Source organism: Uranotaenia lowii, chromosome 2 (genome assembly GCF_029784155.1).
Source record: "Uranotaenia lowii strain MFRU-FL chromosome 2, ASM2978415v1, whole genome shotgun sequence".
NCBI classification, from domain to species: Eukaryota; Metazoa; Arthropoda; class Insecta; order Diptera; family Culicidae; genus Uranotaenia; species Uranotaenia lowii.
The window spans coordinates 343,414,470-343,435,195 of record NC_073692.1 but is presented as its reverse complement, the minus strand read 5'-3'; positions in this window follow the sequence as shown (position 1 = coordinate 343,435,195).

Here is a 20,726-nt window from a genome sequence, read left to right as displayed (position 1 = left end):
ATTTGATTGGAACTAATAATAATTGTTTTAAAGAAAGCTACAATTTTTAAGAAAAATGTATACTATATTCAAATAAAAACGGCTGATTTTATCCAACTTTTGAACAAATTCAAAAATGTTAGTTGAATAAAATTCAATTTTTAAAAATTAAAGTAATAGATTAGAATTTTGCGGTTCAAATAGGATTCCTGCAAACACTATCCTTGTTAATAAAAAATTGTTTCAAATTAGGCACTTGAAAATCAGCTTCATAATTTTTGTAAAATACACTTAAAATATATGGGATTCTTTACATTTTTTTAATAAAAGGTACATATGTTTTTAACATCAAATGCATTTACTTAAAATCAATTGCAGTGAATGTTTTTGTTCCAAATATAAACCAGAGTTTTTCATGAAACAAAACTTGCAAAATAAATTCATACTGTACTTAGTTTTGTCATTTTTAGCGGAATTGTGCCAACAAACTGACTATGGTTAAAATATGATATTTATAAATCGATCTAACAATTAGAACTATAGGGGAGAATGAGGATACTTGATCCCTGGGGATACTTGATTCCTAAGCTATATCTCGAAACTGGAATGTCTTACAAAGGACAAAAGTTCTAGAAAAATGTGCCAAAATGAGCAAAATAACAATGCTTGTAGTTTAAAAATTTTTAACAAATTAATTGTTTGAGTAATTGAACTTTGTTTGAAAAATTTCACAAAATGTAACTTGAAGATCTTTTTTCATCACTTTAAAATGTTCCTTACATGGGAAAGTTATGAAAAAAATATTTGTTCCAATGTATCAATCGTTCGAGCGTTGAATGAACTTCATTATGGCATATTTTCAAACCAATGGAAAACTCTCAGCTTTTTTTCAGAAAAAGTTTTCTAAAATGTGGATTATGAGTACAATTGATTCCCTAGAGTTGGGTACAATTGATCCCCCTTCCAAACGGCATATTCTTCTTCTGAATTGATCGTTATGATTGCTGATTACGAAATTACTAATATTTATCCAAAAACTAATATTTATCAAACAATTATCTGAAGTAAAGAGCAAAAATAATTAATTTTCTCTTAATTTTAAAAAATAGCGCCTTTAAGTATGCAATGGTATTAGCGTTGAGACAATTTTATAGAATTTTGTGTTTTATGTCTGCTATAAATTGTGAAATAAGAACAAACATGACCAAAATAGTCAATTAACATTCTATCTTGGGATTTTGTTTGATTATTATACAAGGATTAGGACTTCCGGAATGAAAGATCAAGTCTCCTTCAAAAGGGGATCAAGTCTCCCCTAACTTCAGAAAAATCGCAATTTTTTTACTATCACGAAAATGCTTCTAGTTCATCAACGGGTTCAATTATCGTTCTAATTTTTGGAGCATAGAAACTTTGAAGTTACAAGCTGTCAGGAAATGTCACGAACGGCGAGTTGCTAAATTTTTCCAAAAAGATATGGTGTAAATAAGAAAAGGGGATCAAGTATCCCCACTCTCCCCTAAGCCTGCGATCTCTTTCAACGTGAATTTCTTACCGAAATATTCATCTTGAAGATTTTATTTTGATAATAGAACTCATTTTAGAGTTTAATCAAAATCTGAATTTTGAATGAAAACTCTGTATCTGAATTCCGAACCTGAATTCAAAATTTTAATTTTAAATCTGTTCCGGAATTCCAATACGTTTTCTAAAATGTACACAAATAAAACGGTTTCTGAATTTAAATTTCAGATTGGAATTTGAAACATGAACAGAGGATCAAAACATGAGCAGAGGATGAAAATGCGTATGAGTTTCTAAAATAACGAATCAAATTTTTAATGAAATGTAAAACCAAATTTAAGAGACGATTTGAAAAAAAAAGCTTTCAATGTCATTTTTAAATGATTATTCGATCAGGAAATCAAATACAGAATCCAAATTATGGTAACACAAATTCAACCTTGATTTTGATGATATGGAACCAGAGAATTTGAATTTAGGGGAGATGGGGGCATAATGGCCACCTTAAGGAAAACGGTTGTTTAACCATAGAAAAGAGCTATAATATGGAGGTTACATTATTGTTTCGTGTTCAGACACTTGGAAAGCCTATTCCCTAACGGACTGAAACGTGAAAAACTAGATGAAAACGTTAAAAAATGCATTTCAAAATTTTTTGCCTAAAGCTGAAAACCAGCCACTGTGGAGGCATAATATGAACCCCCCCTGAGGCAGTATGAGCACCATTAATCAGGGCAAGATGTGCGTTTTCTGCCGGGGAATCTAGCAGCGAATTCAATTCAATGAAGTCAGGTGAGTCGTAGATTCATCAAACAAAGCAATTACAAAATAATCTAGGTCTGTTTGTAGAATACAAACAATTCACGCACGCTCATACATTATTTGCTTTGTTCGGAGGATGATGCTACTAGCCGTATAATGTAACAATAAAAAAAATCGATCATGAATTGTAAATGGAAAAAAATCACCTCGAACAGAAATCTAACGCTTGTCTTTTGATTACTTCTCCGACACCTTACCAATAGGCTAAATTGTCGGATGAAAACTAGTCAAGGTGTGGCGCTATAAATCAATTTTAATTCGCTGCTAGATTCTACGGCAGAAAATGCTCATTATGCCTCGATAATATGGTGCTCTATATGCCCCTAGTCAACAAATTTTAGAAAAAACGTGTTTTAAAATTGATAAAAGTTAAAAATCGAAAATTTTATGATGGTAAAAATTGAGAAGCAATGTGTACATCATGTTGCAGTGCGTACATTATAGATCAAGGTTATTTTAAGATCATAAGAGCTTATTTCGTGGTGCTCAAAAATTATAATATTTTCGTAACTTGAGAACCAAGCTAGTTTTTTTTAAATATCTCTGTAAAGATGATAAGGAGATTCCTTTTTTTGTGAAGAATTAATACTATAGGAAGCACGAAACAAATCCTCATGAAAATTTATTTAAGAAAATTCCGTTAAACTATTATTTTTTCATCAGAAAGGCAATCGCATATCGTATTTTTCTAAAGCGCTAATGTAAAACTTAACTAGAACTTGTATGAAATTTCCTGATTGTGTCACTTTCAAACCAATTTTTTAGTATTGCTGAATATCGTCTAAGAACATATTTAACTTTCATCACCAGGATTCTTGAACTTTTATTGTATTTTTGAAAAACAAAAGAAGGATATTGCGATTTTAAGCGAATTGAGTCAAATTGACACTCAATGTCTGATAGAGGAATTCTTCTGTCTCGGCTTTCAGTCGTCAAAAAATCGTCAAAAAAAAGTAATGTTGTAATCCTATGAAATTTTATGATTTCATTGAGAGAAATTTCGCCAAACTTTCAATAGTGTCATATCGACACTCAAGAGCAAATTATGGTTAAAGGTGGTTTAAGGGTAGTGAAAAGTGATAATATCATGAGATCGATAAGAATAAATTAAATTGATACTATTAAGAAAAGAAAGATTGAAGATGGTTCAGCGACAAAGCTTAAAAAGGGTTAGAAGACGAGAAAGAAGGGCCAATGTTTGCGTTTTTTTGTTTATCAACGTGTCAGAAACTAGACAAAGTTTTGTCTAGAACTATACTTGAAGTTGGTAGCCTAAACAAAAAAGTATTAGTTGATTTATTATCGCCTGGAAGTTCTATTTTTTTCTGGGAGAGCCGAAATTCAGGAACTTTTTTTTTAAGAAAGGTAAAATGCCAAAAAGTTTATTGAAAAATATTCATGGAGAATTCCCCTTCTTCCATATTGGTTATAAACGGATCTCACGCCAAATCGACACGAAGTTGACATGACCCCCTCAAAATTCAATGAAATTTTGTGTGCATATATATCATGGCATACTTAGTTCTATTTAAAATTATCTACACTAACATTTGAAAACGGCCAAACTTTTCTGGAAAAAAATTTATAAACATTTTTAGCTCGAAAATTACAACTCTTACACAAATGTGGTTCATATGAAAGAGTTTTGGAAAAATGATTGATTTTTTAGGAAAAAACACACACTGAGAAAAATGCATTTCAAAAACTGAAACTCAATTTCCCAAAAAATGCCAGATGCCAGAATTTGATGAAATTGTTTTCTTATTCGGGTGAAAATAAGGCCTTTAAGTTGTCCATACATTGCAACTTGTGCATATTTCAGGGAAAAAAATTTCTAATGAATACTTTTGCATGATGTTTTTTTAAATAATGTAGTTTATTATTTCAGTTTAGGTTTTCAACCTTTAATTCAAAAACAGCTTCGTTGAGTTGATTTTACTGATTACGATAAAATAAGAGCTTCGAATGTAATAATTAATAGTTAAAGTAAGTGGAAATCCTACACTGGAAAAATGCGAACTAAAAACTTAAAGTAAATTTGAAAAAACTGCCATCTTAGAATTCGATTTTTTTTTCGGTGGTGGGGAATAATGTGGTCTACAACTCTTCTGTACATCGCAAAGTGAGCACTCTTAACCCTCATCCGCACTAGGTTTCGTTACCCTTATCAGACTTAGGAGTGTCAATTTGACACTCCAAGCTAAAATCGATATAATTTTTTTTACATCTAACCGGTTTTAACGAAATCACTAGATTACTTGTATCACAAGAAACCTTGTAATGTCAGTTAAATATGTTTAGAACATTATATATAGCTAAAGTTACTAGTTTTCTCGCTATTCAGCGGGAAAGAAAAAAAATACGAAAAAACATGACTCAGAAAAATTTTTGAAGCTCATGTATTTCATACTCAAAAAAATATCTTTCCTATGCATAAGAAAGCTTAAGTTATGGTGTACATAATGAAGTCAAGAAATATTTTTTTTAATTTTTTTAAAGAAAGGGTCACAAACAGTTCAAAAAAGGGGTCTGAAAAACCTACTTTTCATTCGATGTCTCCAAGAAGTTCAAGAAGGAGTGTGTTAGGGCCAATCCCTGTAAACTTGCTGGTTCGGAATCACCGCGAAGGTTTTCGGACGTATGATAATTCGAACTTTAATTATCACAATACACAGGTGATAAAATCACAAGAAACATTTATTTTTAACCGAACGCTCTACGATACAAAATGACCAAACGAAAAGTGGACTGTATTCCGATTATGACCGAACGCTGTGTGCTCTTTATTGATTCTAACTAAGCTACAATTGTTCTGGTTAACCCCAGCCTGCAATTACTGTTCTAGCCCAACGGCTATCGCTCATTCCTTTGCCCACACTAACTACATATACTACTGTGCACTCGCACTGCTTGTAATTATCACTGAAGATGCGAGTGGCGGGAATACAACGGTGGATGCTGCTGATGGCCTGAATAAACGACTTAGGTGTTGTTGCGCACGACTTGCGGGGGCTATTATTTGGCGCGAACAGAGTGCCTGAAAAATGTATTCTTCCATACATTAGATCTAACAAAGGAACAGTAAAGTTTTGGCCAGATTTGGCAAGCTGCCACTACAGCAAAAAGGTATTTCAGTGGTATCGGGACTACGGGGTGGATTTTGTAGAAAAGGACATCAACTCACCCAACTGCCCTTAATTCCGCCCTATCGAAAAATATTGGGCAATTGTCAAGCAGAGGTCACAGGGTGTACAAACAATGATGAGTGGTATTCGACGAAAAGTTCGAAATTTCATCGAAACCACATCGGAAATTTCTTTTAATAATTTTTCCTATAAAGTGCAATAAACAAACTACATTTTGAGTTAAAAACATATTTATTTTGTTCACACAGCTCTGAGACAAACCCGTTTTAATGCGTCCAGATTTAGTACGATCCATGCTTTATACTCAAATTTCGTAGCAGAGGGTATCAGAGGCTCTTTTGAAGTCAAGAAATGGTCAATCTATGGTTTTTTTGGCATCTGTTTTCAAAAAACAGAATCCCGCAGTAGGAAAATTGTCCTGGAAAATTTTGCCCTTTCCAAATGTTAGTCTAGTTTTTTTTTCGGGAAATGTGTGCTGTGTGCAGTGATTGAATTTTGCTGAGCATGAATTGATCAACCTTCTCTCGCTCACTGCTTTACTCGGAAGCAAAGGTTGCTTTGAGGCAGCGAAAACGACAAAACCGATGATGCATACGCTCTCAATATGGCCCGCCTTCAAGAAGCAGTATACATTCGAGGCAGCGAATCCAAAAAACCAAACGAATGTCTCTCACTCATCTCCTGTTACATTCTTGACGGAACCGAATTCAAAAGGCAGAGCAAACCCGCGTCTCCTCGTTTGTGCCTGGATCGAATACCCGAGGTTTTTCTGCTATTGCTATTATTGCACAGCAACCGCACGCAGGCAGCTAGTTTTTTCGTTTCTTTTCCCATTCTCTCCTTGCTCCATACGTTGCGGGCCTATGCAATGCAATAAGTTCGGTTGTTGTCGTTGTTGCCTCAACCTTTGCGGCGAGGTTGAAGATGTTCTCCTCAACGGCAGCTGTCGGCTGGAGTTATTCAAATTCAAGAACGTAAATGAGTATGTGTGCCTCGTCTTCTTCATGCATCATGTAGCAACCGAACGTTGAGAGAGTTCGTTCGGGGCAGCAAACGAATAGTATCTCTCAGAGCAGATCCTCCTCATGGGGGGAGGTTTAAATGAATGTATATGTATCGTCTCCTGTATAGCTACGCGAGGCCTCAAAGTGTGTATTTTGAATGCCTCTGATGAGAAAATTGGTGAGGATTTCAATCACTGGCTGTGTGTCAATGTTTGCTAAGTACCTTAACTACGTGAAGACTATACAAACACAAAGGTTTATTCAATTCTGGAAGGGTCCATGACAGATACTGTGGCGAGTTGGCGTCCGAGTTGAAATCCGTCTAAAACAACATTGGGCAATTTTTCAGTAAGATTAGGCAAATAGCATATAAGATCGTTAGCTTAACTTAATGCCATTTATGTAAAATCAATTGAAAATACAGTGAATTCCCGATTTTGTAACCCCCTTGATGCATTAACAGTGAAAAAATTGAGTAATTTTTAAAAAGCAAATTTTTCAATAAACCTGATAAAATTATCAGAAAACAAAAAAAAAACTTTTTCAGTTCAAACATTGTAGGGCAGGAATGAGCCGCATGTGGCCTGTGAGACCCTTTTGTGCGGCCCGCGAAGGTTTTTCCAAATTTTTATGTATTTATTATGTTCTATCCCAGGCATAATTGCAATATTATTGGAGTTTTTTTATTCACATTTTTCCTAATTATTAAACTCCTAACCACTTTGAATAGCAAAATCCATTAAAGTGAGTAAGAAGAGCAGCTAAAAATCGGAAGCTACACCTGATCAAAAGAATTTCGAAGTCTGTTAGAGAAGTCATTATTTTCTTTTCAAACAAAGATAAAATTGTTTGATAAAAAAAATATGCTCTGCCGATATTTTTTTAAATTATTCTGTTCGATTCGGCAAAAAAAGCTTTCTCTGTTAGCACTCAAATGCTTGCAAAACTTTTTTTAACCAAAACCTTGTGAACTTTTTATTTCTGAATGTTGCCAAAAATTACGATAGGATAGTTTAATAATAAAACCTGGGTGAACGATTTTAGATTTTTTATCAACAAAAATCAGCCGGCATTAAAGTTGCCTACAAGAATTATTAGTTCTTGATTAAAACAATCGTTACCGGAAATTCTGTGATTCGACTCAAAAAGTATTTGACGATTATCGGTAAAACTTTTGATAGACATTGATATAAATTTGATAGAAAATTTTATAGAAATTTTATAGAAAATTTTATAGAAATTTTACTTATAATTCGCATTACATTATCAAAGTCATAACATAGCGTCAGGAAACCTATCCTAATGATATCTCAATAAGATAAAAATTCAAATTATTAAAATCTGGAAAAAAAATTCTTGAATCAAGAATGTAACTTTCAAAACTCTCTTAGGTATCACTGCAGTAAGCTCCATGAGATTTTGAAATTGAAGGGATTACGAAAAATACCATAGGTTTGAACAAGAAAGTTGTAAGAATGAATGTTCGCCAAGAAGTACAATTAAAAAATTGAGAGAATTAAAAACTGACAAAGATTTAGTGACGTGTAATTTTAAGTGCAGCCCGGCAAGATTTCAAATTTGAATTGCCTCGTTGATTCAAAAGGTTGCTCACCCCTGGTATAGGGTATTTTTTCGCTGTTAGTTGATAATAATTTATGGATTAAGTCTCCTTTTTCATTTAAATATCATTAAATTTTGTAGCTATGTTTCTTTAAACGCTCTGTTTTGACTTGTAACATCAATGAACCAGTGTTCAAAATCCCAACAACGTATTACTTTCATGCCTTGTAGTAATTTAACAGGAAACTACAAGTTACAGATGGTTATCATCGAAAAATCGAAAAATCCTTGAGGATTTAAAAATGTAAAGTTACCAGTCAGATATTTCGCCTCTAAAAATTCCTGGAGTGATTTTTCTAAACTGATTCCACCAGAATCTTGTACCAGCAGTACGCACATTTGCAGGTGTATTCCTTCGAAAGCTATAGTGTTACTGGATAATAAGTCTGCATATCATATGATTCATATGATATGATTGATGAACTTTTGAATGCACGAGGAACGTTCAGTAATTCAAAATTCGTGGAAAGAAATTGCAGTGATTTTCGAACAATAATTTGTTCACGAAGACGAAGTATCTTTGGCTCATTTGTTTAATGAAAAAACTAGCAATGACATAATTTTGCCACCTGACATGGAGGAGAGGTATGTGTTTTGAGTATGACGTTATAATCTGTCAGAAACAAACAAAAACCTCGAAGCTTGGAGCAAATAATCCTTTCAGAAAATCAGCAAGATTCAGAATATGGAGCATCGCCGAAAATGATTCATGTAACTCTCCAAAAATTATGAATGATTTAGATGCTGTACGGATTTTGGACAACATAGTTGATTGAGCTGATGCTCCAGATCTCTCGGTAAATGACGCCATATAACAAGCTTGTTGATCATATCAATGTTTTGTTACATCTTACATCGTTTATTTATTATTTTTATTGTATTCACCAACTTTATTTTTGTTCAAATGCGAATAAAAACCACTGTCAAAAACGAACATCTTCTCTTTGTGTTATTCATAAGTCATCTTCTCTTCCACGTTTCATATCATCATGTATTGTAATCAACATTGCATCACTATTGACATCAATTACCAATTAACCAAAAAAGAGAAGGTTTGAATCTGATATTTTTTCACATTGAATCAAATAGGGAGACAAAATCGGGTCAAAAATGGTGACAAAATAGGGAGCAGACATAATCGGTGGGTCGGCAGACAAAATCGGGGTTTCACTGTATAAAGAAAGACAAGAATAGTAATAAAACACATTTATTATTCTTCGGGACTCAGACATAAGTTCTGACTGTGAAAGTACGATTAGTGATTGGTGATTAGTGACAGAGAAGTAATTTTTTATGTTTTACATTTGTCGGTGTACTTAGGAAATACAAAGCCTCAAATGTTCTTTCATTCTAATACATCTTATTGACTGAGTATAAATATGAATATAGTTCTATTGTTATTCATTTTATTGCAACATGATAAAACTGATGTACGATTCATTATTAAAAGAAATTATCGTCCAAAAGCAACGTTTTGCTAATAAAAATCATATCAATAATAAATTCAAAGTGCTACGTATATTCAATTGAAAAATCTTTAGCTTTTTAGTTCTGATGATGAAGGCTGGAGGCAATAAAATGAAAGGTTCAAATTTTTAAAAATTTTGATTATTTTTTCAAATAATACCGAGATGAAAATGCAACTCGTATCTCGTGTTGATTTTTAAATAAGCCCGTATATCAGAATCAAGTTATAAGATTTTATTATTGATTTTATATCACAGTTATGTCATGGATTAACTTTTGATAACCTTAACTGTTTATGTGATACATCACCAAAGACTTTGAAGAAAACCATCCTCTAAAGTCAATAAAATCGTAAGCTTCGGATAATCCTATTTCAAAACGGTTGAAGGAATGAACAGCTCTATAACTATCATATGAAGCTGCAATAATCCGCCAATCTGAAGAAAACTAGCTAAATATCGGTTAATGATTTTTATGCAAAGCAGCAACTCCGCAATGAAGCAGTTATCATTGATACGATCTCATCAACCACATTCGCAATGTACTCGGCCGGCCACAACTCAACGAGGCTCAAACTACTTGACCCACTGACTGTTGGCTGGCCAGGCCATTGATGATGACCATCGATTGATGAGGAGGATGGGGAGTTCACCGGATTGATTGGAATCGTCGTTACCGTGTGTTATTATAGATTGATGCGGTATATTATTGTAATGTCCATTGGGTGCTGCAAATATAAGCTCGTTTTGTGGTTTCACGTTCGTGTGGCGAATGAATGGAAAAACCAACAGCAACTTTTAATGGTTATGTTACTTATTTTTTGCTGTTTGCTCGTTTTCCTGTTGCGCCATCATCGCCCGACCCTCCGCTGCGAACCAAGCGAGGGAATAAAAGTTATTGTAGTAATCCGTTTTCGCAAAATCTGACCAAGTGTATTGCCCACATCTGGGTCATGATTTGTGTTCATAAACTCAAATGCAGACCAAATACTCTGCATGGGCGCAGAAAGCTCGAGGAGGAAGCTGTGTGTCATAAGATCCGACTTTCGTTGTTCGACAATATGCAGTTACAAATGCTTTATGAATATTACAAGCGATGGAGTTTTTATTTGCTCAAAAAGATCCTATAGCCAGTTCGACCCCAGGAGGGGTACTCCATACAGTATGGCACACTGCCCACATCATGGTGGGGTGGATGTTGATAGAGGAAAATATAAAAAGGAATCTAATACTCTAAACTAGATTTGCATTCAAAGCGTGACATTCACGAAAAAAAATAGTATGCGTTATTTGAACACAAAAATAAAAACTTCTAAAAATCAAGAACGTGTCATTCTGAACAAATGATGAATATTTCAAGCTTGTTTTTTGATAAAAATTTAAAAGTTCATTAAGCTTCTGAAAACATTAAGGCTACCCTAGTTAGAATGAGTACAATTGAAAAAAGAACGTGAGGAGAAATGAACCTCTCTTTCGCAAGTATCGGGAAAGTTGTGCGATACAATAAACTGGGCTAGGCTGTCTTTTTGTTTACGTTTTTTATTCGCACAAACCACCATTCATGGTAATAAATTTTAAACGATATTGAAATGCATAAATTTATTTTTATTTGTGTATGTGTTTGTAATATTACATTTAACTCATGATGCCGTAGGCTGAAAGCATTGACAGAATGAGAGTATTTAATTATTGATATTAATTCCAGAACAACCTACTGTTCATTGAACCTCAAGAGAGATTTAAAACTTGTCGTTTTTAAACAAAAATTTAACGAAACTCTTAAAATTTCAAAACATGTAATGAAGAGATTAATCTCCGATATTTTATTTTGTTACCAAATTTATTGGCCTTATCCATGAAAAGTGATGTACAAGTATCTTATCTCCTGTGGTTTGGACGATTACGTCCTGTATTTTCAACAGCTGAATAACAGGACGATTTCAGGACAGTGAAACACCTCAGAAAAACAACTGACATATTGAACAACAGGTTCGAAACGGATTTTTCCTGTGGCATGCAAGAAGTTTCAAAATTCTCATGTAGGCTAAAGACAGTTTCCCCTCCTAGATATACATAGAAATAAGGCGTTTGTTATGCATAATATAAAAGCAACATTGTTTTTCGAGTGAATGTTTTATTAAACGCAAATAAATTATAGAAATTGCAAATTTACAAAATGTTCGAAACCCTGTCACCTGCTCCAAAAGCAGCATGTGACAGGATTTTGTTACGCAGCCTTGGAATGGGTATTATCCCCCAAAATTGGATAGAATGGTACAGTAGTATAAGATAGGTTATAGGTAGGTAAATAGATCGATAATTGTACAACAGAACACTAAACAACATACACAACAGAACACGAGCAACGAGATCAATTGTGGTCAAGAATCAATTGATCATGAGCTACTTTTCCAGTTCAGGCTCAAGATATTCCATACAGCACATCCAAGCCTACCGATCGATGATCTCAAGAATACAGCATCCGAGAGTGGAGATGACTGTGACTAACCCAACAAAACAGAAGAACACTAAGCGAAACGTTACCAGTTGAAGGTTCAGCATCAAGGAGACCATTTGCTACCTGAACCCTAGTAGTCTCACTTTCAGCTGTTAATAAAGTCTAATTTATGCAATTTTGTTCAAAGTGGAAAGATTATTAAGTGCACGACAGGCTGATAAGTAAGCGGTTCAATTCACATCAGGTTCGTAGTGAAACTTGAAACCCGTATTGTGTCTACATAGTGCTTCTTATCAACCCACAGCCTGGATGGAGTATTGGTTCGTTTTAACAGTCGACATGCCAAAATGACGAACTAGTTAAATCATAATGCTAGGAGTTAAAGAGATCGGTAAGAAAACTAGAGACAGCGGTAATGCATCTGAACTAATGCCTAGATTGTGGGTTTATCACGCAGGCCTATTATGTTTAATCACAAGTGTGGCAGAATGGAGGTGGTGTCTACTGTGCGTCTAATTAATGGAGTTTCGGCCATTTCGAACTCGTCAAACAAGCCAAGCGATGCGAACAGAAAAGGAAACATAGTGAGCGGTCCCCACTCGCCAGGCTTGAGCCAGGGACTGCCTATGTTTCTATTCGTTTGGAGACCAAAACAGATGAACCGAAACCAGTCGAGGCTGGTATAGACATCGAGGAATGCATCCGGATGCAGGACTTCAGGCCGTTCGCCGAGGGATACACAAGTATACACTACACTGACACTTACACAGAATTAAGATAAGGTAGTTATAAGAGCGGGTTGGGAAAATGGGGAAAATCGGGGAAAATCTAAAATCAATATAATTTCTAAAAACTATTTTTTTTGGATTCTTTCTTTGTGTAATGCTGAAGCATTGTATCCATCTTTTGGGATTTACTCGGGTTAGATGAACGTTTTAATATCTGATGTTGAATCGCGAACCTGTCCATGAAGCCGAAGACGGGCCAATGCCCCTTCCGGCAGGACTTTCTTTTTGAATTATATTTTGTCCTCTGGCTGAGATTTTTGGCCGGTTTACAACCCTTCAAAATTTGTCGAAATTAATGTGTTTCATATTTTGATAGTCAGAAAATGCAAAATTGAGCAAAATCACGTAAACTTTTCAATCCTTTTTTAAAGTATAGCTGGCGTGACTCAAACAATTTTGACGGTTAATTCAAAATAAAAAAAAATGTACTTATGTGCAAAAGCGTGTGGTGGGGTTTTTCGAGATTTAAATTTAGCTAAAATAATATCAATGCCAAAAATTCACATTCACATTCACATCCGATAAGTCATTAAAAAATATTCAACATTATGTTCCTTTTTTCAACCAATTATTTGCTAGAATTTAAACCTAGGACATAAAAATCAGCGCACAGAAATTCAATACAAAAGTATAACACCAGATTAAAAAAAAGAATCCTTGAACGAATTCCTGATCAGATCTGAAATTATCCATGATAAAAGCTGTTTTGGAAAAATGATCATACTGTTAGTTTTCATTCATCTTAATTTAAAATTCCTTTTTTATTTTCAACAAAAGGGTTGATCAAAAATCCCATTATAGTATCTTAAATATAAGAAAAAATATTACTCCATTTTTTTTCATTGAATCCTTGAGTGATACAATCCATTGTGAATTTAAGATATTTTATTCAAAATACAAAGTTGATGATGAATTTAATTTAATCTTCTAAAATGAAAGTCGGAGATGAAATCATTTTGAATGCAAATTTTTTTCTATAAAAGTTGGTTTTTGAATTTCCTAATGATAGCTCTATATAAAAATAAAACAACATGTTTAATTCATCATTGAATGCTTATAGAGACAAAGTTCTGGTTAGGAAAAGGGTGATATGGTTCTTACATGAATAAAACGTATCTGATAGAAGTAGAAAAAAAGAATTCCAAATTTTGGTAAAAAAGTTGAATGAGGCACTTTAAAAGCGTTCAGTTATTTCTGGTTCTGTTGAAACTGTATTTTACATATTTTCTAAACATAAGGATATTGCATACATTCAGGGGAACAAAAAAATACTACAAAGGGACCGTTCAAATATTACGTAACGCAATTTTCGGTAATTTTCGACTCCCCCACCCCCCTACGTAACACATTTTTCTCCGATTTTCTATCAAAAATTTACAAACCGTAACAAACTGCTATACCACCTCCCCGCCCCCCCCCCCCCCCCCCCCCCTAAACGCGTTACGTAATATTTGAATGGCCCCAAAAAATACTACTAGCTGAAATCATAAAAACAAATGTTTGGAAAAACGAAATTTCAATGTGAACAAATTCCTAATGCAAAGCAATCATATTCAAGCATATGGATACGAGATTTACAATATTTCTCTTTGATTTGCATTTTGTTGCATCTTACCCCAGACTGGTAACTGAATTATAAAAATACTTTTATAATAAAATTTGCTGATTGTTCGAAAAATATTTCTACACTACCAGTGTTGGAGTAGGATGATTAAACTTGTAAAAAGTTTGTAGGTGGTTTCATTAAGCCAATCCGTCATACTGGAAAAGTTTTTACGGCATCGAATAATATTAAAATTTGTACATTTATTGATCGATTTTTTAAATTTTCAATGAAAATGGAAATTTCTTAAATACTAGCCTTACATGTGAGAAATTTTGTCATTGTCCTTTTGTATTTAAAAAAAGATAACTCTATTAAGTTAAATAAAATTAAAAATTATATCAGTGCTGTGATATACAAACGTTGCATCTAACCCCGCTGTTGCATGATGCACCGTTTGACGGTATTTTGTTTATTATTTTATTTACATAGTATACCGTCTCACGACATAACTTGACGAACATAATTCATATAATTCACTCGGTCCATGGCAACCGTTCTCCAATTTCTCGGGCACCCCACGTTCGCCAGATCACGCTCCACTTGGTCTAACCACCTCGATCGTTGTGCCCCCGCTCGTCTTGTTCCTACCGGATTCGTAGCGAACACCTGTTTTGCAGGACAGTCGTTCGGCATTCTCGCAACATGTCTCGCGATAGCGTATCCGGCCAGCCTTCACCACCTTCTGGATACTGGGTTCGCCGTAGAGTCGCGCGAGCTCGTGGTTCATCTTTCGCCTCCACACTCCGTTCTCCTGTACGCCGCCAAAGATGGTTCTTAACACTCGTCGCTGAAATACTCCCAGTGTACGCAGGTCCTCCTCGAGCAATATCCATGTCTCGTGCTCGTAGAGAACAACCGATCTAATGAGCATCATATACAGGTTACACTTCGTGCGAGGGCTAAGTCTTCTCGCCCGCAGTTGCTTGTGGAGTCCATAGTAGGCACGACTTCCGCTGATAATTTGCCTCCGGATCTCACGGCTAGTGTCATTGTCTGCGGTCACCAGTGACCCGAGATAGACAAAGTCTCCGACTATCTCCAGCTCGTCGCCGTCGATTGTAACCTTGTTATTAGGACAAGCGGGTTCGGTCGGTCTCGGATCCGCAGGCCAGCATGTACTTCGTCTTGGACATATGAATCATGAACCCAATCCTTCCTGCTTCGCGTTTCAGTTTGCGGTAGATCTCCTCCACCGCCGCAGATGATCTGCCGACTATATCAATGTCATCGGCAAAGTAGATAAGTTGACTGGATCTGTTGTAAATCGTGCCCCGCATTTCACCCACCGTTCGTCGAATAACACCTTCTAGCGCCACGTTGAACATCATGCAGGATAGACCATCACCTTGTCGAAGCCCCCTGCGCGATTTGAATGAACTCGACAATTCACCCGAAATCCGCACACCGCACTGCGTTCCATCCATCGTCGCCTTAATCAGTCTGATGAGCTTCCCGGAAAAGCCGTTCTCGTCCATGATTTTCCATAGCTCGTTACGGTCGATCCTGTCGTATGTGGCTTTGAAGTCGATGAATAGATGGTGCGTAAGGACTTGGTGTTCACGGCATTTTTGAGGGTTTGCTGTAATGTGAATATCTGGTCCGTCGTTGACCATCCCTCCATAAAGCCGGCCTGATGACTTCCCACGAATCTGTTTGCTTGTGGCGTTAGGCGACGGAGTAGGATTCGGGACAACACTTTGCAGGCGGCATTGAGGACAGTGATCGCTCGGTAGTTCTCACAGTCCAATTTGTCGCCCTTCTTGTAGATGGGGCATATTACCCCCTCCTTCCACTCCCCCGGTAGCTGTTCTATGCCCCAGATCCGGACTATCAACCAGTGTAGGCAATCGGCCAACTTGTCCGGGCCCATTTTGATGAGTTCAGCTGCGATGCCATCCTTCCCAGCCGACTTGTTTCTATTCAGCTGGCGAATGGCTTCCTTAACTTCACTCATCGTTGGGAGTGGCTCCTCTACGTCGTTGGCTACGCCGGCGATGTACCTTCCCCCCGCCGTCTTGATCTCCTGCATGTGCGCCGTTCAGGTGTTCATCGAAGTGCTGTTTCCACCTTTTGATCACCTCACGATTGTCCGTCAGGATGCCCCCGTCCTTATCCCGGCACATTTCGGCTTGCGGCACGAAGCCTTCGCGGGATGCGTTGAGTTTCTGATAGAACTTTCGTGTTTCTTGGGAACGATGCAGCTGCTCCAGCTCCTCGAGCTCCTCCTCCTCCAGGCGGCGCTTTTTCTCCTGGAAAATTCGGACTCGCTGCCTCTCCCGCTGTCGGTGATTTTCCACATTTCGACGGGTGCCTCTTTGCACTACTGCCGCCCGCGCGGCATTCTCTTCGTCCATCACCCTCCTACACTCCTCGTCGAATCAGTCGTTCCGTCGAGTTCGCTACACATAACCGATGACGTTCTCCGCAGCACTGTTGTAGCTGTCTTGATGGTATCCCAACAGTCCTTGAGAGGGGCTTCGTCAAGCTCGCCCTCTGCCGGCAGCGCTGCTTCGACCGATTGCGCGTAGTCTGCCGCGACCTCAGGTTGCTTCAGTCGTGCAATATTTAACCGAGGCGGGCGCCGGTTTCGTGTGTTGTTCACTACGGAGAGTTTTGGGCGCATCTTCACCATCACCTCGTGGTCTGACTCGATGCTGGCGCCTCGACAGGATCTGACGTCGATGATGTCCGAGAAGTGCCGGCTGTCAATCAAAACGTGGTCGATCTGTGATTGCGTTTGGTACGGTGATCTCCAGGTGTACTTGTGTGGGAGGCGGTGCTGGAAAAAGGTACTACGTACGGCCATTCGTTTGAAGGCGGCGAAATCAATAAGTCTGAGGTCGTTTTCGTTGGTCAGCTGCTGCGCACTGAACCTTCCAATTGTCGGTTTAAATTCATCCTTCTGGCCAACCTGAGCATTAAAATCCCCGATGACGATCTTGATATCATGTTTTGGGCAACGGTCGTATTCACGCTCCAGCTGCGCGTAAAATTCGTCTTTGTCGTCACCGGTACTTCCGAGGTGAGGGCTGTGCACGTTGATGATGCTGATGTTGAAGAACCGGCCCTTGATTCTCAACCGGCACATTCGTGAGTTGATCGGCCACCACCCGATCACGCGCTTTTGCATCTTTCACATAACTATAAAAGCTGTTCCAAGCTCGTGTGTGTTGCCGCAGCTCTGGTAGATGGCACGACCATCTGGGTACGTTCGTACCGGGGAGCCCTTCCGGTATACCTCCTGCAGTGCTGCAATGTCGAATTTGCGGCGCTTCAATTCGTTGGAGAGCACGTGGGTACTGCCTACAAATATTAGAAATCGGCAGTTCCATGTTCCAAGTTTTCAATCGCTAGTCCCTTTTCATCGCGTGGGTCTTTGCCGATTTCCATCCGAAATTTGTTGCTCGTTGCTTATGTTTTTTGTAGTCACGGGCAAGGCCCGCAGCTAACCCCACCCCATGTTGCTGTTTTGGGTCCCGAACACCACCAGGATGTTGTTGCACTGCGCACGCCGCCCCTAACATGGAGAACAGATGCGTACGAAGCCTTCTAACTCAGTCTGCATGCGACCAAAACATTCACCGGGGTTGGGTACCCGATCTCCGCTAAGGTTGCTCGCGCCCCAGCTAGCACCACGGGGAGTTAGAGAATCGGAGTTGCAGACAAGAGGTGATATGATCACTACCCGAAGGTTGGGTGTATGGGGTCTCGAGTTGCACATTGTCTACCGTTCACTAGCCACGGTATTCTAGACTTCCTATTTGCATCCTATTTTAAACTTTTTTATTGTAGCATTGGAAATGCTGCATTTATCGTGTGTATTAAAAGAGCCCTGAAAGTTTGTTGAAACTTGAATAAAACACTATCTTAAAAGTGTTGTAGAAAAGTTGCAAAAGTATTGTGAAAGCTTCAATGTAACACATACTTTCCTGTTTTTATAAAAGCTTTGGTACCTGTTTCTATGAATCACTCAATGCTCTTTTAAAACGAGCGTTCAAGCCAAGTTGAAAAATAGTTTTATTGAGACAGAGGATGCAGGCATGATAAAGTCAAGTGATGGATGATTTGACAATCGAGAACAACCTTTTTTACCACTTTTTGAAATAGCCTCAACCTGCTTGAAATATTAAATTGTTATTTTTTTATGCATTATTCTGAACGTTAATTAGAAAGGTCCAAATAATTTTAAGGATGTACTAAAATCGAAAAAACACGTTATAAGTCCCTTTATTAAATATTTATTTCACTACAACCTCTTATTGAAATTTGAAAACATTACAAAACAGCTATCGTCATTGTTTCATTTAATGAACTTGTTTCGACTCAAGAAATATTTTCATTTTCAAAAAACTAAGACTTTTAAACTAGCAACTTTCATTAACAGTTAATCAAACAAGACCCATTCTCATTTATTACCCACTAAATTGAAACCCCAAAACAAAAAACAAACTGATAGATTATTTGGTCCACGGGTCGCTAGTTTCCACGAAAAAAACGCAAATATTAACACTGACTAAGGTAAATCTTATTAGAACGGTGAAAATACGGATCTATATTATTTAGTTTTGAGGCCAGGCTTTTGATGACAGAAAATTATCTTTTCCAAAGCAGTCTGAGGTTATTTGATAACAATACTTACTTGTGATTTAAAGATAATTGACCATCCTCATAATTAAAAGGGAACAAAACAAATAGTTGCATAAATGCCTTTTGCCAAGCAACAAATAGAAATGTTCAAATTTATGAACTTCAGAATGCATCTTTTCAGGAAAAGTGTATTGTAAGTTAATAAGGAAATCTCTACACTACTTAAACGATAAGTATACCTAAACCTCTAGATTACTTAAGCGATTAGTTTACCCAAATCTTTATTCACGATAATTTTTTTTTTTTTGAAAATGCCATTGCTGCCATCATCAAGCACGGTTAGTGTCTCTTTTCATTCATCTTAACTCAAGCCGACAATCGACAACATTTTGCACGAGCACCAAAGAAGATGACTTAATTACTGCCCATTGAGATCCACCTGCGCTGAGTGCAATCATCAAGCACCAAATCTCCGCTATTATCTTTACGTTTTTCACTTCGTTTGGTTCGCTTAAGGCAACCAATCGAGAATTCAAAAGTGCGTTTATTTTATTTGCATATTTCAGCGACAAAGGAGAAGATACCTTGAAGAATCGGAGAAAGACAAAAAGCACAATAAAACCACGTCTGTTTACCCCAAAAGTCAAAATAAACCCTTCGAAATGAGTTAAGAGAAGCAGTCAGTGGCTTGGAAAACGGGGGTTCGTCGCTGGCCGCCGCTGATGTTGTCTCAAGTCTCCCAAAATGCAAACAGACAGACACCACATAAAACCATCATCGCGGTACCTAAGTCTGTTTGTTTTCGATTTTCAACGAATTCCAAAACGTTCAAATGGAGACGCTGTGAGCTTTGAATGCTCTTTAAGATTTTCTAAAGCCATTAGCATTGATATGTTAAAAGTACGCCTTCAAAGCGCAGTTCCACGACCGGATAAATAACGGATTAGCATTTGGAGTCACTTTTGTAATAAAGAATCATGATTGAATTTTTCAATTAGCATATTTCAACTTTCGGCACTGTGAGTTCCGTACTTTGCTGACTTTACAAAAAAAAAACTATGGTTTGCATCAATGTTGTACGCGAGGTTCAAGTATCGAAATAGCACACAGGAATGGAGAATCTTTCTTCTTGGATTTGCCGACGATGTTTGTTATATCGAGGTAGAAGAAAAAAGCTTCAAGAATTGGCGACGCCAATCCGCAGACAGATTAATGTTGGTCAATATTGTTTGACTTAACCGAATAACGAGGTTTGCAAACGGAGCTACGGAATGGCAGACTACGGCGCTTGGCACTGATGGCAGAAGAAATAAATGAGAAAAATAAATTACCGAAGCAGGTTCAGCCCGGGCCAAATCGTGACTTTTTCGATTAGGCACAAATGTAAATGAAAATTATTTTTTGAGTCAACCTTTGCAGGTAACTGAACAAATTCAATTTGAAAACATGAAAAAAATTGCTTTGAGATAGCTTTACAAATGAAAACTAAATAAATAAATAATATTTACTAGACAACTCGATTGAAGTTTATATCGGGTATTCATTTAAGTGAAGATCGAATACGCCAACATTGCGTTTTCGAAAAAAAAATCATGTTTTCATAGTTTTGGACTGCTCCGTAAGCTCCCCTACCAAAAATAATATTTTTTTTTCTTAACCTTCAAAAGCTTCCGTTTTGAAACTTTTTCACTTGTTGATAGTTGGCGTTCTCCTGGCGGCAAATATT